The sequence below is a fragment of the Anguilla rostrata genome, chromosome 12 (assembly GCF_018555375.3).
Source record: "Anguilla rostrata isolate EN2019 chromosome 12, ASM1855537v3, whole genome shotgun sequence".
Lineage (NCBI taxonomy): Eukaryota > Metazoa > Chordata > Actinopteri > Anguilliformes > Anguillidae > Anguilla > Anguilla rostrata.
The window spans coordinates 39,581,136-39,598,660 of NC_057944.1; the positions used below are offsets into that span (position 1 = coordinate 39,581,136).

The window sequence follows — 17,525 nt, forward strand, 5'->3', positions numbered from 1 at the left end:
TCTTATCACTTGTATCCTTTTATCTTGTTCTTTTAGCACTTTCATGTTACATTTGTATCTCCATCCAGCACTTATATTGATGATGTAGCTCGCTGTCATGTCTTCCAGTTTGACCTACCAAAACTTTTTCGACCTCCCCTGTGCTTACTGTGTGAACTGGACTCTATTGTGGGTATGGATGAGTGTTACATAATGAGTATCATACCTTATCGGACCTGTGTTTTGCAGTTGTGCCAATGACCTTCGGCATGCACTTATTGTATGTTGCTTTGGATAAAGGTGTCTGCCAAATAAACATAATGCAATGTAAATCTTTTAGTATCAATTCGCTCAAATAAATTCTGTCCATTACTCCCTCAATTCAGTCCCCTCTCATAACAAATTCCTTAATTCAGTCTCTTTTCAATATCAGTTTTTTCAAATAACAACAATTCCATAAATTATGTGGTGTCTGCATTCGATTTATATAGATAATACTACAGGAAAATAATTAATATATAGTATAAATATGGAAATTGCAAGTAATGAATGACTGACAATTGAATTATTTTAAAAATCTACATTTAGATTCTTATTGTTTATGTCACGGTGCGTGCGTGGGTTAGGACCCAAATGCGGAGGGGGAAAAACTCAAAACTCCAAAAGATCAGAACAAAAGACTTTACTTTAGAAAAAGGGAACAAAAGGCCTCGCAGGGCAACTCTCAAAAACACAGACAAACTTAAAAAAAAACACAGGAACAAGGAAAAAGCAGAAAATCCAAAAACACAAGGGAACCAGAAGGTGGGCAGGAATACACAAGGCAGGAACATGCGCGACCGAACACAACCAGACACAATCAACAACAACGAGCAAGGATCCAACACTGAGTTCAGGAGACGGGAAACTTAAATAGGCAGACACAGACGAGACACAGGAGGGCACAATGAACAATCAGGCCACAGAGAGAGAAGGGAAAACGAGACACTCAGCAAACAATAATGGGATAATTGAAAACAATAATACGATTAAACAGGACACAAAACAGAAGTGCCGCCATCTGGCGGCCTAACAAGGAAACAGACGGGAAAACGCAGAACCATGACAGTTTATGTTCACTGTAGTTAAAGTATCATTTTTATTAGAATTTATAATCCTAAATATTAGTTTGAACAGTCTCTGAAACTACTGCAAACCAAAAATGCTTTACTCACCGAGATACAAGTTTATGTGAAACAAAATAAATGCTACAGAAAAAAACAAATATGCTTGCCATTACCATTTCTTTGTCTAGGAACCCCAAGGATGAGATGGCAATGGCTGGTCCAACAAGTGACATTTGTTGACCAATCTGCACACAGGGAGAGTTTCTGAAGGGCAGTCCAAGACGCAGTCCTGAACTGTCTGATACATCCATCTTTAATTGGCAAGAATCAGAATCCCCACACGTTGGGCACGCTCATAGAATGTGTCCACCAATAACTTCTCTCCACTGTGATCTTCAATCAAAACTTTCCGCTGATTACCTCATCTGGCCTTGAGGTGGCTGCACCTGTCTGCACAATGCGTCATAGGATAGAGAGAAAAGAATGATAGCAGAGACTAGGTTTCCCCAACAACGACTGAACACCAGAATTCAAAAAGTTAAATAACAACAGACCTCATTAAAACATTGTTCTATATATTTATTGCCTTATGATATTTTTGTAAATATCTAAGAGAAAGACTCATTTTGGAAAAACACAGGAACATTAATAATTATTTTTATCACTGTAACCTAAAATGTAATCAACATTTTTTTACTCTCTTGAATATGAATAGCAGTCTCAACACGGGATAAAAAAGTGACTCATTCCAGTTTGCATCTGTCTGGGTTTTCCCGCTCTGAATGTACTATAAGGGCCATGTTTTCATACACCAGGCATCGCAACCCATACCCCGCAAAGTTTTGCGTGAAACTAAAAAACATAATGTAAACCAAAGCAGGCCACTAGAACAAGATAGGCTAATATTACTTCCGGTAATATCTAAAACTGTGTGGCATCTTTGAATCCTTTAGTTCTGCTGTTTAGAATAATTATTGTATTGTTGTCATTTTATGAAAACATCTGTAGGCGGATATTGATTTTCCTGCCTGAACAAAGTACAAACATTCACTTTAGAGCATGTGTTTTCTGACTTATCATTCTAAAGATCCTCCGGCGGATTTGGTTCAGTTTCAGACCATAAACTAGGGGATTTAGGATGGGTGGAACAATGAGGTAGTCCAGGGACATGACATTGCGGAGAGCCTGCAGACGGTCGGTGGGACCATAGCGCGTGTACATGAGGTCAAAACCGTGTGCGATTAAGAAATTGGACAGAGCGATTGAATGGGGCAAACAGGTCTGCATGAACTTACTTCGTTCTTTCGGCGATCGCACACATGCTCTGATGATATAAAAATAGGAAATCACAACCATAAATGCTAGCGAAAGTTGAAGAGCCATGAGAATGTACCCGCATATGTTGTTGATAGAGGTGTCCACACACGACAGCTTTACCACGTCCCAGGCAGTGCAGTAAAGCTTATCGATGTTGAATCCACAGAGGGGCAGTCTGGCTATCAAGCCCACCACAACAACTGATTCACAGATGGATGAAAGCCAGGTAAATAACAGTAATTTAATCACCTTCTGTGGCGTGATGATGGAGTGGTAATTGAGCGGCTTGCATATCGCGATATACCTGTCGTAAGCCATCACTGCTAACGTACCATATTCGCAGTACACGTAGCAGTATATTAGAAAAATTTGACCCAGACACGCTTTATACGAAGTAACACTTAAGTCAGATAAAAGGTCCGCCAATATTTTAGGATAAAATATGGAGGCACCAAGTATACCATTTATACACAAGTTACACAGGAATACAAGCATGGGCTCATGCAGCGTTTTCTCCAAAATAACTGTCCCAATCACAGTCAGGTTCGCTAAAACAGTAAAAATGTAAACAAGAAGAATGAGGATAAAGTATGTGCGCTTGCTTGACACTGTCTCATTCAGTCCTTGTAGAAAAATCAGTATTTCAGTTGAATTCCCCATGGTACTTTTATAGCGGACGTGTAAAAAACGCCGTGGAGGTTCCAAGACGTTCTTGCATCGGCTCTTCCGGTGATAATTTCTCCTGAATCGAAAACAGGAAAAGGACAGGCGATCAGCAATAAGCAGACTGCTTGTTGGTACGTAGGCTTGTAGGCTTCCTATTCCGAAATCATCAAGCTCGGAAATTACATGTTCACAATGGTTGTCGTTTGAATAAATTACAACGATCTATAAGGCTGAAATCCTCCAACTGCTCTTGAAATTAACATACATACCTTCATATTTCGAAAATTAATATAAAATGTCCTTATGTTCAAGCTAAAGGACTGAAGACTTAATTTGGTTTCTAACTACATAGAGAAAGCAACACGGAGAAACATTTAATGTCTGCGCCCACCGTATTGGCTTTATATCTGGATTGTGTAAATGCCCTTTGAGATTTGCCAGCTAATCGCAGTCGTCTTCGAATCTGCCTAATGACCTGAAGTCCTGAGAGAACAAACAAAAGAAAAATAACACATGCAAAATGTGATGATGGTGCTTATATAGATAATTAATCCTCAATAGGGAAATTCCCATTGTCATCAGTGCAGAACATTACATTAAAATTGAGACTTTAAAGACATACAAATCACAGCCTAAGAAAACACTAAAATAACGACTTAAAAGGACAGGCACGGGGGATCTGACGACTGTAACTACAGAACTGCACAACGCCCTTAAGAATAGAATGCGTGTACTTTGCATGCATGAAAAGTGGTTTGTATAACACATATATGTCCACAGTTCAGTACCTGTTTCCTTACAGATATGACTCTTATGAGCATACAGACAAAAACACAGGACCTTTTATTCAGGGCAGACAATTTGCTATTCAGTTTGCAGTGACACAATTATAAAACGCTGTACAGTTACTTGCTGCGCCTGTTTAGATTCAAATACACTGGTTCAGGATCTCTTGCTGTTACATTGGAGTATCGGTAAGAATACACAGAATCCGAACATCCGGTTAATATTTTAATGACATACAAAAGATGCGACATAGCTCAGGAGGTAAGACAGTCTGGTCTGGCAGTCGGAGGGTTGTCGGTTCAAACCCCGCCCTGGGCGTGTCGAAGTGTCCTTGAGCAAGACACCTAACCCCTAACCCCTAACTGCTCTGGCGAATGAGAGGCATCAATTGTAAAGCGCTTTGGATAAAAGCGCTATATAAATGCAGTCCATTTACCAAGATAACAATATGAGCACAATCCGGGGCTGTTATGATATTTATTTATTATAGTTATTTGAGTGTATGAATTCAGGGTGTGGTTGCTAAAAAGTAATTGGTATATACATACATTATAAACAAAGTGATTATTTAAGTGTAGTAATATACACTTACAAAAACGAAAGCTTATCTACTTAAGTAGATAACAAGGATGTTACCTGATGAAAATTAACTATGGCTGCAATAAAGTTAGGCTTTATTTAAAAGGCATCTTATAGTGAATCTGAGCATAGCAATAACATTATCAGCCATTTATACAGTGTTATAACTATGCTAACCTGCAGTAGCCACTTAGATGCAAACTGTAGAAGGCTTAAACATTCACTGTAGTAAGCTAGGCGGCTATGCTAAAAAGAATACACAGGATGCTGCCTTCTTGTATAGTCTGCACATGCGTGTTGTACAGTCTGTGCATGCATGCTGTAATGCAATTATAAACGTGGACTGCATCACATGAATTTATTTATACATATAATTTATTTTCTGATGTATTTAATTTTTATATATTGGTTTTGTTTTCCTTATAGGTTATATATTTAAAGATTATGTCCCAGTCACATAAATTAAAAGATATATTTGCTATGTACAGTTGAGGCCAAAAGTTTACATACACCTAGGCTAAAGATATTCAAACTCAGTTTTTCACAACTCCACATTTTGTGTTATCATACATTTTCTTTGTTAAGTCAATTAGGGTATCTACTTTATTTCCATAAGAGGTCATTTCAAAATAATAGCTAAGAGACAGATTTATTTCAGCTTTTTTGTACTTTATCAGATTTTCAGTGGGTCAAAAGTTTGTTAGAGGTTTGTGGAGGGTAGCCGGTTCGATCCCCCACCTTGGGCATGTCGAAGTGTCCCTGAGCAAGACACCTAACCCCTAATTGCTCCCAACAAGCTGATTGGTACCTTGCATGGCAGCCTTTCACCGCTGGTGTGTGTGTGTGTGTGTGTGTGTGAATGAGAGGCATCAATTGTAAAGCGCTTTGGATAAAAGCACTATAAATTTACCATTTATAAGTAAAACAAAACCAATATATAAAAATTAAATACATGATTAAATTTTACATGATTTAATTTGTGATGCAGTCTACGTTTATAATTGCATTACAGCGTGCATGCACAGACTGTACAACACGCATGTGCAGACCATACAAGAGGGCAGCGTCCTGTGTATTCTTTTTAGCATAGCTGCCTAGCTTACTACAGTGAGTGTTTAAGCCTTTGTGGAGGAAAACCTTTTTGCCGTTTCCTCAGCAGATTTGGTTGGTGAATTTCACACATGTTGGATTAAAACACTCACCACTGAAAGCAAGGATAAATTCAAATCACAAGCGCTTTAATACAGAGTCTGCCGGAGCACAAGGACAGTATGTGTGGACCGACGAGATCCCCGGCATACTGCAACAATCTCAACATAACAAAGAAACTGCACGCTTTTAATAGGGAATCTTCTCTTTTATGTTCTGCACTTGGTTGCGTGCCACACTTCTCCTGCAAAAAAAAACATTTCAGACATTACCTCTTCTTCATAATTAACACAGACATTTTCTTTTCTTGCAACCTTGACATTTTAGTTTGCTAGCATAACTAAGATAAGACTCTGGGCCCAGTTAGTCTGCACCTTGAGAGAAAGAAAGTTGGACGGGGGGGCCATCTCCTGTTGATGGAATTGTCCTGAATTGTCACAGCATAAAGTATCTTAAAGCACATTTCATTATCTCATGCTTGAGATTTAAGCATTTTAATAAAGAGCATTGTGGTGGGGTGGGCGTGGTTTGAGCGTCGGCTGCAGAGAGCGAGAGAGTGAGAGGAGCGGCTCTCGGATCCTTCGTCACAACTGTCAGCTGGAGGTAATCAGCGCCGATAATTGTTAATTGTTTAATTGCGCTGATTGCCTCTGATTGCTTTCAACAGTGAGCCTGGGGTTTTTAAAAGCACGACCGGAAGCCGGAGGAAGCGAAAGGAGCGCCGGTGAGAAGACGGCGAGAAAAAAAAGCCCTGTTGTTACTGATTGTACGAAGAAAAGCCAAGAGCTTAAATAAAATAGCACGGAAGTGCTAGAAACGAAAACAGTGTCTCCCGTGAGCGTGTTTGGTTTAGGAGGGGTGGCACTCTTTTGCCACAGTGGTGGCCCGTGCGGGGGGCTCAAATTAAACACATTGCACAGAGGAGACAAAATGGAGCACAGCCAGGAGCAGGGGGAACCGGCACAACCGGTGGTAGCGCTGGCGAGGATGCTGGAGGGGATGGCGGCGATGCAAGAAAGGCAGGCGGCGATGCACGCCGAGCAACTTGAGGCTCTGCGGGCACAGACAACCCTGCAGACGCAGGCTCTACTGCAACTGGCTGCTGCGGGAGAAACCAGCTCCCGCAAGCGACAGAACAAACCCCCCGTAGCTCTTCACTTGCCCAAGATGACCCCGGAGGACGATGCGGAGGCATTCCTGGAGGGGTTTGAAGTGGCAGCGAGGGCGAGTCAATGGCCGGAGGAGGAGTGGGTCGTCCGCCTCCTGCCCCTCTTGACTGGGGAAGCCCAACAAGCTGCGCACAGCTTACCCCCCACCGCGCAGTCGGTCTACATAAACCTAAAGAAGGCGGTCCTGGACCGCCTGGGGTACAGCCCGAAAGAGCACCGGCGGCGGTTCCGGCAGACGGCCCTGGCAGGAGAGGACCGTCCGGCCATTCGCCTACGCCCAGAGACTGCTGGACATGGCGCGACGGTGGCTGCGACCGGAACTCCGGTCAGCCGACGGGGTGGTAGAGCTGGTGACACTCGAACGGTTTATCGATAGCCTCCCGGGGGAGACGGCGAACTGGGTGAGGTGCCATCGACCGACCGGGTTGACGGCCGCCACCTGGCGCTCTACCCCTGCGGCCAGTCACAGCAGCAGCAGCATTACATTACATTATAGGCATTTAGCAGACGCTCTTATCCAGAGCGACGTACAACAAGTGCATAGGTTTCATGATGTAGAGGCGCAAAAGAAACACTAGAGTGAAGTAAGGATCGTAGTGCCAGAAGTGACCACATCGATCAGGACTCCAACCCTGTAGAGTAAGCTTGTTCAGCAAGCAAGAATCCTACCAAGTACAAAGTACAAACTAGCACTGGAATCACACCTAATCATACAAAAACAATCCTGCCAGATACACTAACATAATCAAATTATCCTAGCTAGGTACAATGAGCTGAACTATAGGCTAGGGAGGGGTGGGGAGAGGTGCAGCCTGAAGAGATGAGTCTTCAGTCTGCGTTTGAAAGTGGTGAGATTCTCTGCTGTTCTGACCATCACGGGAGGTCATTCCACCAGCGAGGGGCCAGGACAGACAGCAGACGGGAGCGGGAAGTGCAGACGCGAAGAGGGGAGGTGCCAAGCGTCCAGAGGTGGCAGAACGGAGAGGTCTGGCTGGTGTGTAGGGTCTGATGATCCTCTGAATGTACCCTGGTGCTGACCCCTTAGCTGCCTGGTATGCAAGCACCAAGGACTTAAATTTGATGCGAGCCATAACAGGCAGCCAGTGGAGGTCAGTGAGCAGGGGGGTGACATGGGAATGTCTGGGGAGGTTGTAGACCAGACGCGCTGCAGCATTCTGGATGAGCTGCAGGGGTCTGATGGCGGATGCTGGCAGACCAGCCAGTAGCGAGTTGCAGTAGTCCAAGCGGGACAGGACCATCGCTTGAACCAGGAGCTGGGTTGCGTAGGTGGTGAGGAAGGGGCGGATTCTCCGGATGTTGTACAGGAAGAACCTGCACATTCGACTCACCGCCGTGATGTTCTGGGAGAGGGACAGTCTGTTGTCCATCACCACTCCAAGGTTTTTTGCGGTGGGTGATGATGACACCACAGTGTCCCCCAGGGAAATAGAAAAGTCAAGAAGGTTAGAGGATGGAGCAGGGATGAAGATCATCTCTGTCTTGCCTGGGTTCAGCTTAAGACGGTGGTTATCCAGCAGCAGCAGCAAGGACGGGCAGACACGGCTCCGCGCCGGAGAGCCCCTCCTCGTTCCCTTCCTCCCCCCTTCCTTCCTCCCTTCCCTGTGCCCAAACCCCCTCATTTTCCCGTAACAACCCTTTTTTTCCTGTTTCTCCAGCCCCAGGCTCAGTGGCGGCGGGGTTCGAACCACAGACGCCCGGACCGGTCACCTGCGCCGCGAGTGCCCGCTCATGGAGGTGGGGCAGGTGGTTTGTGTTGTCGGCCCGCCCACCTCCTCTCCCGACCCAGACGGAGCGTACTGTATTCCGGTAAGGATTCAAGGGAGTGAACACCAGGCGCTGTTGGACTCAGGGGCTATGCAGACCATGATTTGACAAAGCCTGGTTCGACTCGAGGCGTTGTTAGAAGCATCAAGGGTATCTATAAGGTGTGTGCATGGGGATTTACACGAGTACCCTATCGTCTCAGTGGAAATTCGGTGTCAAGGAAAAAAAACATAAAATAAAGGCTGCGGTTAGCTCCCGCCTCTCGCACCCTCTGATTTTAGGCACTGATTGGCCGGGTTTCGCCAGGCAGCTGGTAAGGTAGGGGGGGTGCGTTCACGATGGGTAGGGCTGTGTGATGTGTATGCTGCTGTCAGCGGTGACGCGGGGTCGTCCGACGCGGCAGAGGGGGAGCCGGCACCAGTGGAGCCTCCGGGGGAGACTCCGCAGGTACCGGTGTTTCGCCCCATGGAGGATTTCCCACTCGAGCAGTCTCGTGATGACACCCTACGCTTTGCCTTTGACCGCGTGATGTCCATTGATGGTCAACAGGTACGCCCTGATGCAACACTCACTCACCCGTATTTTGTAATAATTCGGGATAGGTTATACAGAGTGTGTCGTGACACTCAGACTAACGAGGAAATCACCCAATTGCTGGTGCCTAAAAGCTCTCGGGAAATGGTTTTTCAAAAAAGGCGAAGTACAGCACGGTGGAGAAAGAGTGCCAGGACTCGGGACGGGGAACAGGACTGGACTCAGACGGGGAACAGGACTCAGGACGGGAGTCAGACGGGGAACAGGACTCAGGACGGAGTCGGACTCACAACACTACATGGAACTGGACTGGAACACTACACTGGACTCCGACGACACTGGGGTGGACGGAGACTGACAAAGAAACGGACTGACACAGACACAGGAACAACACCGGGAGGCCTACAAGGACAGACAAAGGGACAAGCAGGCGGGGAGGCAGGGAAGGAGAGGGGTGAACTCAAAGACTGACAAACGGACTGACAAACAGGACAAAAAACACGCTGACTGGCACACCGACAGACAGGCAGACAGGCGGGAGAACAGATTGGCTGACGGGCCGACGGCCTGGGGGGCAGATAAACAGGCCAACATGCTGGCCGACAAACACGCGGGCAAACTGGTAGACAGGCAAGCGGCCAGACAGACAAGGGGGCAGGTGAACAAACAGACACACGGTTGGGAACACTAGGTGGCGCGACGACACTAAGGGGAGCGACGACACCGGGGGGAGGATGGACAACAGGGGGGGTGACGACACCAGGGGGGGGGGGGGGGGCGGGAACACCAGACGAAGTACAGACACTGGGCATGGCATGGACACTGGGCAAGGCAAGTGGCTTTGCCTGCGGAACAGCAGCCAGGGCAGGCCGCGGCGTCCCCTGTGGGACAACAGACGGAGCAGGCGGCCCCTCCGGGGCTCTGGACGGCTCTGGAGGCCTCTGCGGGGCTCGAGGCGGCTCTGGAGGCCTCTGCGGGGCATGAGGCGGCTCTGGAGGCCCCTGCGGGGCATGAGGCGGCTCTGGAGGCCTCTCCGGGGCTCGGGGCAGAGCAGGCGGCCCCTGCAGGACAACGGGCAGAGCAGGTGGCCTCTCCTGGGCGCTGGACAGCGCAGGAGGCCTCTCCGGGGCTCGAGGTGGCTCTGGAGGCCTCTCCGGGGCTCGAGGTGGACCAGGCGGAGGAGGCCCCTGCGGGACAGCGGGCAGAGCAGGCGGCCCCTGCGAGACAACGGGCAGAGCAGGCGGCCTCTGCGGGACAACGGGCAGAGCAGACGGCCCCTGCGGGACAACGGGCAGAGCAGGCGGCCTCTCCTGGGCGCTGGACGGCGCAGGAGGCCTCTCCGGGGCTCGAGGCGGCTCTGGAGGCCTCTCCGGGGCTCGAGGCAGATCAGGCGGCGGAGACGGCCCCTGCGGGACAGCGGGCAGAGCAGGTGGCGGGTGGCCCCTGCGGGACAGCGGGCAGAGCAGGTGTCGGTGGCCCCTGCGGGACAGCGGGCAGAGCAGGTGGCTCTCCTGGGCGCTGGACAGCGCAGGAGGCCTCTCCGGGGCTCGAGGCGGCTCTGGAGGCCTCTCCGGGGCTCGAGGTGGACCAGGCGGAGGAGGCCCTGCGGACAGCGGGCAGAGCAGGCGGCCCCTGCGAGAAACGGGCAGAGCAGGGGCCCTGCGGGACAACGGGCAGAGCAGACGGCCCCTGCGGACAACGGCAGAGCAGGCGGCCTCTCCTGGGCGCTGGACGGCGCAGGAGGCCTCTCCGGGGCTCGAGGCGGCTCTGGAGGCCTCTCCGGGGCTCGAGGCAGATCAGGCGGCGGAGACGGCCCCTGCGGGACAGCGGGCAGAGCAGGTGGCGGGTGGCCCCTGCGGGACAGCGGGCAGAGCAGGTGGCGGTGGCCCCTGCGAGACAGCGGGCCGGGTGAGCAGCTCCTGCGGGACGGCGGGCTCCGGTGCGCTGGGCTGGGAGTACCTCTCTGCCAGAGGGGGCATATCCGCGGCCCCCCGGAGATACTCTTCCCAGTGGAGTGCCGTTGCAAACAGGACTTCAAAGTCACAACACCCCTCCAGGCCAGAGTAAATTAGCCCGCCGTGGAGGGGGTCCCTCATGTTGTCCCTAAACAACTGGCACACTATTGACTGGGGCAGGTCCGCCTGTGCGGCTACAGCGCGGAACTCCCTCGCGAAGTCCAAAAATGGGCGCGACCCCTGGCATGTGTCAAACAGTCTGTCCGCCCACTGTCTACTGGACAGGGGGTGTTAAAAAGGCTGTCCTGTTCCTTTAAGAGGTGGGGACTGATTAGCCAATCACTGGCTGGAAGCGGGAGTGCCTCCTGAATCGCGCGAGAAGAAAATTAGAGGAGGAAAACGGGCGCTCCGGTACAGCATAGCCGAACGCAAGTTCACAAGAACTTTTAGCTTAACGGTTTAATACCACAGTTCTCTGTTCTGTTTTTTGTAATAAGGCTAGTTAAGGTGTTTTGTGCGTTCATGAAACCGTAAGTTGCCTTCCGGGTTTCCCGACCGTTGCATTTACTGTTCAGAACTGTAACTAAGCATTGTGCCGTTGTAATCGGTTTGAGCCTGTTTACCGTGTGCATTGACGAATGCTAGATGGCGTAAAGATTATTAATGATGCTTAGGATTTATATAGTAAATGGACAGCCCTTTTTGTGAGGTATTTATGTTTATGGATGTATAATGGAAGCGAAATTAGTATTATTAGTTAGTTTATCGCTAGTGCCATTAAGTAAGGTACGTTAATCTGGGGAGTTGACCTACTTTCGGTCACTTGCGCATGCGCATTTAGCGCCCATGTGCCTTGCACGCAGAGGTGCATACTTTAGTCTCGTGTACCGTATGCGAATATCGCTTCTTAGGCAGAGAGGGATCTGGGGAGTGTATTTTATAGGTTCTTACAGACTGTAGGTTAATTAGATTAATAGTGAATATACATGTTATGTTTAGGTAGATATTATTGGCAACATGTATATTGGAAAGGGTCTATTATGTACAGCTAATTCTGTATTTTATATTTTGTTTATATTTGTAGAGACCACACACACACACACACCTTGATCAATGTCAATAAAACCCTTCATTGCAACTACGGCCTGGTCATTGGAACCCCACCAATAAGCAAAGCCAGAGTTCTGACCGACTCTCCACAGTGATTTGAACCATCCATTCACCAGCATAGTAAACTATTTTTCAGGGGGGCCTGCCCAACGGACTTGGCCCGGAGGTCCCCCCAACCACCACCGGCTTGCTGAACACCGGGGGGGGGGGGGGGGGGGGGAAAAACTCCGCTGGGTTCAGAGGTGGCTGGATCCTTCTGTCAGGGTGGGCGAGGGAATGGACCCAAATGCAGAGTGAGGGGAAAAAACACAAAACTCCAAACTAGGATGAACAAAGACTTTACTAACAACTCCAGGAGAAAAAGAGAACAAAAAGCCTCGCAGGGCAACTCACCAAAACAAAGAAAAACTTCAAAAAACGCAGGAAACAAGAAAATACAAAAGTCCAAAAGCACGTTGAAAACAGAACATGGGCAGAAACACACGGGGCAGGAACACAATCAGAGGCACGCACTAACAAACAAGCAACAAGGATCCAGCACCTCAGTCAGGGAGAAGGGAAATTTAAATAGACACGACACTGACGAGATACAGGAGGGCACAATGAACAATCAGGCCTCAGAGAGGGAAGGGGAAACGAGACAACCAAAAAACAATAATTGAACCATTGAAAACAATAATACAATTAAACAGGGGGAGCAGGACACAAAACAGAAGTGCCGCCATCTGGCGGCCCAACAAGGAAAGACAGAGGGAAAACACAGAACCCTGACAGTTATGATACATGAAAACTGTTAAAAGAATATATTCCTAATCACTTATATGTTTGAGTATATATATAATGTAAAACAATGATTAAACAGCATGTTCTTCCACACCTGCTACAGTTTGCATCTAAGTGGCTACTGCAGGTTAGCATAGTTATAGCACTGTATAAATGTTATTGCTATGTTCAGATTCACAATAAGATGCCTTTTAAATATAGCTGTATTGCAGTCATAATTTATTTTCATCAGTTAACATTCTTGTTATCTACTTAAGTAGATAAGCTTTCTTGATTTGTATGTGTATATTACTACACTTTCAAATAATCACTTTGTTTATTATGTATGTTCTTCTTAGCAACCACACCCTGAAAACACACCCTGAATTCATACACTCAAATCACACCCTCAAATATAATAACAACCCCGGATTGTGCTCATGTTGTTGTCTTTTGTATACCATTCAAATATAAATCGGATCCTGAACCAGTGTATTTCAATCTAAACGGGTGCAGCAAGTAACTGTACAGCCTTTTATAACTGTGTCACTGCAAACTGAATAGAAAACTCTCTGCCCTGAATAAAAAGTTGTGTATTTTTGTCTGTATGCTCATAAGAGTCATATCTGCAAGGCAGCAGGTACTGAGCTGTGGACATATAGCGATCAGCCACAACATTAAAACCGCCTATATAATATTGTGTAGGTCCCCCTCGTGCCGCCAAAACAGCTCTGACCCATCGAGGCATGGACTCCACCTCTGAAGGTGTCCTCTGGTGTATTTGGATTTCTGTAAAAATTTGTATCTACTGTATATTTGTATCTTATATTTTGTATCTACTCTAAATTTGTATCTGATTGTGTAGCTTTGTTGTCTTTGATGCTGCAACAGTGCAAATGCCCCCCAGGGATCAATAAAGTACACTACTACTACTAGCCTACTACTACGACTACTACATATTACATTATGGCTTTTTATTACATAAAAAATTTGAAATGGATTACATTATTGGGAGTTATTAGACTATTGGTAGTTTATTAAATTATTAGTTGCTACAGGGCTATAAAAAGCTAAGATATTGTTAGAGGGTGAATTATTTCCACATGATTTTAAAAACTCTCGACGGGTCAGAGCTGTTTTGGCGGCACGAGGGGGACCTACACAATATTAGGCAAGTGGTTTTAATGTTGAGGCTGATCGGTGTATATGCATTATACAAACCACTTTTCATGCATGCAGAGTACACACATTCTATTCTTAAGGGTGTTGTGTAGTTCTGTAGTTACCGTTGTCAGATCCCCTGTGCCTGTCATTTTAAATCATTATTTTAATGTTTTCTCAGGATGTGCTTTGTATGTCTTCTAAGTCTCTATCTTAATGCAATGTTCTGCACTGGTGACAATGGGAATTTCCCTATTGAGGATTAATTAACTATATAAGCATCATTATCACATTTTGCATGTGTTATTTTTCTCTTGTTTTCTCTCTCAGGACAGCTCATTAAGCAGATTCGGTGAGGACGGTGATTAGCTGGCAAATCTCAAAGGTCATTTACACAATCCAGATATAAAGCCCAATATGGTGGGCACAGGCATTCAATCTTTCTGCACGCTGCTTTCTCTATACTGTTAGAAACCAAACGAGGTTTTCAGCTCTTTGGCTTGAACATCAGGACATTTGTATGTTATTTTTTGAAATATGAAAGTATTTATGCTCATTTCAAGAGCAGTTGGAGGATTTCAACCTTATAGTTAGTTGTAATTTATTCAAACGACAACCATTGTGAACACGTAATATCCGAGTTTGGTGATTTCGGAATAGGAAGCCTACAAGCCGACGTACCAACAAGCAGACTGCTTATTGCAGACCGTCTGTATTTCTGCTGTATGTGCTTCAGGAGAAATTATCACCGAAGAAGGCGATGCAAGAACATCTCGGTACCTCCCCGGCGTTTTTTACACATCTGCGCTAAAAGTACCATGGGAAATTCAACTGAAATACTGTTTTTTCTACAAGGACTGAATGAGACAGTGTCAAGCAAGCGCACATACTTTATCTTCATTCTTCTTGTTTACATTTTTACTGTTTTAGCGAACCTGACTGTGATTGGGACAGTTATTTTGGAGAAAACGCTCCATGAGCCCATGCTTGTATTCCTGTGTAACTTGTGTATAAATGGTATACTTGGTGCCTCCATATTTTATCCTAAAATATTGGTGGACCTTTTATCTGACTTAAGTGTTACTTCGTATAAAGCGTGTCTGGGTCAAATATTTCTAGTATACAGCTACGTGTACTGCGAATATGGTACGTTAGCAGTGATGGCTTATGACAGGTATATCGCGATATGCAAGCCGCTCAATTACCACTCCATCATCACGCCTCGGAAGGTGATGAAATTACTGTTATTAATCTGGCTTTCATCCATCTGTGAATCAGTTGTTGTGGTGGGCCTGATAGCCAGACTGCCCCTCTGTGGATTCAACATTGAAAAGCTTTACTGCACAGCCTGGTCCGTGGTAAAGCTGTCGTGTGTGGACACCTCTATCAACAACATATGCGGGTACATTATCATGGCTATTCAACTTTCACTAGCAGTGCTGGTTGTGATTTCCTATATTTATATAATCAGAGCATGTGTGCGATCGCCGAAAGAACGAAGTAAGTTCATGCAGACCTGTTTGCCCCATTTAATTGCTCTGTCCAACTTCTTCATCGCACAAGGTTTTGACCTCATGTACACTCGCTATGGTCCCACCGACCGTCTGCATGCTCTCCGCAATTTCATGTCCCTGGACTACCTCATTGTTCCACCGCTCCTAAATCCCCTAGTTTATGGCCTGAGGCTGAATCAGATCCGCCGGAAAATCTTTAGAATGTGCAGCCAGAAAACACATACTCTGAAGTGAATGTTTGTTGGTACGGCCGGCTCGAACTTTGTTCAGATAGGAAAATCAATATCCCCCAAAAAATGTTTTCATAAAAATGACAACAATACAATAATTATCTATAAACAGCAGAACTAAAGGATTCAAAGATGCCACGCAGTTGTAGATATTACCAGAAGTAATATAAGCCATCTCGTTCTAGTGGCCTGGTTTGGTTCACATTATTTTTTTAGTTTCACGCGAAACTTTGTGGGGTATGGGTTGCGTTGTATTGTGTATGAAAACATGGCACTTATAGTACATTCAGAGCGGGAAAAAGCAGACAGATGCTAATTGGAATGAGTCTCTTTTTTACGCTTAGTCTCTTAATTTCTTTTCTTAGATATTGACAAAAATATCACCTATATATATATATATATATATATATATATATATATATATATATATATATCTTTGATAAAGCAATAAATATATAGAACAATGTTTTTAATGAGGTCTGTTGTTATTTAACTTTTTGAATTTTGGTGTTCAGTCTCTGCTATCATCCTTTTCTCTCTATCCTATGGCGCATTGTGCAGACAGCTGCAGCCACCTCAAGTCCAGATGAGGTAGAACGTTGTGTTTGAAGATCACAGTGGTGAAAGGTATTGGTGGACCCATTCTATGAGTGTGCCCAATGTGTGGGGATTCTGATTCTTGCCAATAAATGATGGATGTATCAGACAGTTCAGGACTGCGTCTTGGAATGCCCTTCAGAAGCTCTCCCTGTGTGCTCATTGGTCAACAAATGTCACTTATTGGACCAGCCATTGCCACCTCATCCTTGGGGTTCCTAGACAAAGAAATGGTAATGGCAAGCATATGTTTTTTTTTTTTCTGTAGCATTTATTTTGTTTCACATCAACTTGTACCTCGGTGAGTAAAGCATTTTTGGTTTGCAGTAGTTTCAGAGACTGTTCAAATTAATATTACGGATTATAAATTCTTATGAAAATGATAATTTAACTTTTTTACCGTGAAAAGTCAGGAACATAGAAAATCAAAGAATCTAAATATAGATTTTAAAAATAATTCTGTTGTCAGTCATTCATTACTTGCAAAATCCATGTTCATACTCTATAGTAATTATTTTCCCGTAGTATTATCCATATAAATTGAATACAAACACCACATAGATTGTGGAATTGGTGTTATTTGAGAAAACTGATATTGAAAAGAGACTGAATTAAGTAATTGCTTATGAGAGGGGGCTGAACTGAGTTATGGAGAGAATTTGAGCGAATTGATACCGAAAGATTTACATTGCATTATATTTATTTGGCAGCGAGCGAGAACCTTTCACCCGGATGGCAGGGAGGGCAAGTTGTCCCAGTGAAACAGAGTGGAGTGGTTGAGCTGGCATGTAGGGTCAAATCATGTCCTCTAGGCAGTGGTGTAGTGCTATTTTTTATTTTTTATTTTTTTTAGTGCCAGAGCGCAGTATTGTATGACGTCACCTTCAAAAATAGCCAATTAGTCCAGATAAACGACAGGCTGCGCTGTAGGTGCCAGACAGTAGGTAGAATGAGTTAAAAACTGAATACAATATATCACTTCAGCGACCAACAGAATGCTGCATTGAAATTAAGTGCAACAAAAAAGTAAAAAGATGGGATGGACACGTGTCTTTATAACATGCATGTTTTATTGGGCTATATCAAAACTGTAATTAAAAGCACACTATATGGTACACTGTTAAAT

The 17,525-nt window shown here is 45.6% G+C and overlaps 1 long non-coding RNA gene across 2 annotated transcripts; it reads right to left on the reverse strand.

The window, feature by feature from the left end:
• Nucleotides 1-646: 646 nt before the first annotated feature.
• On the reverse strand, nt 647-3,474 carry LOC135236282 (uncharacterized). 2 transcript variants are annotated; one of them, XR_010324541.1, is made up of 3 exons: nt 3,338-3,474; nt 2,381-3,144; nt 647-1,535 (listed from the first exon to the last, which is right to left on the reverse strand). It is a non-coding gene; the product is annotated as an uncharacterized LOC135236282 (long non-coding RNA). The 2 variants fall into 2 exon arrangements; XR_010324540.1 differs by having other exon boundaries at nt 647-3,144.
• Nucleotides 3,475-17,525: the final 14,051 nt, after the last annotated feature.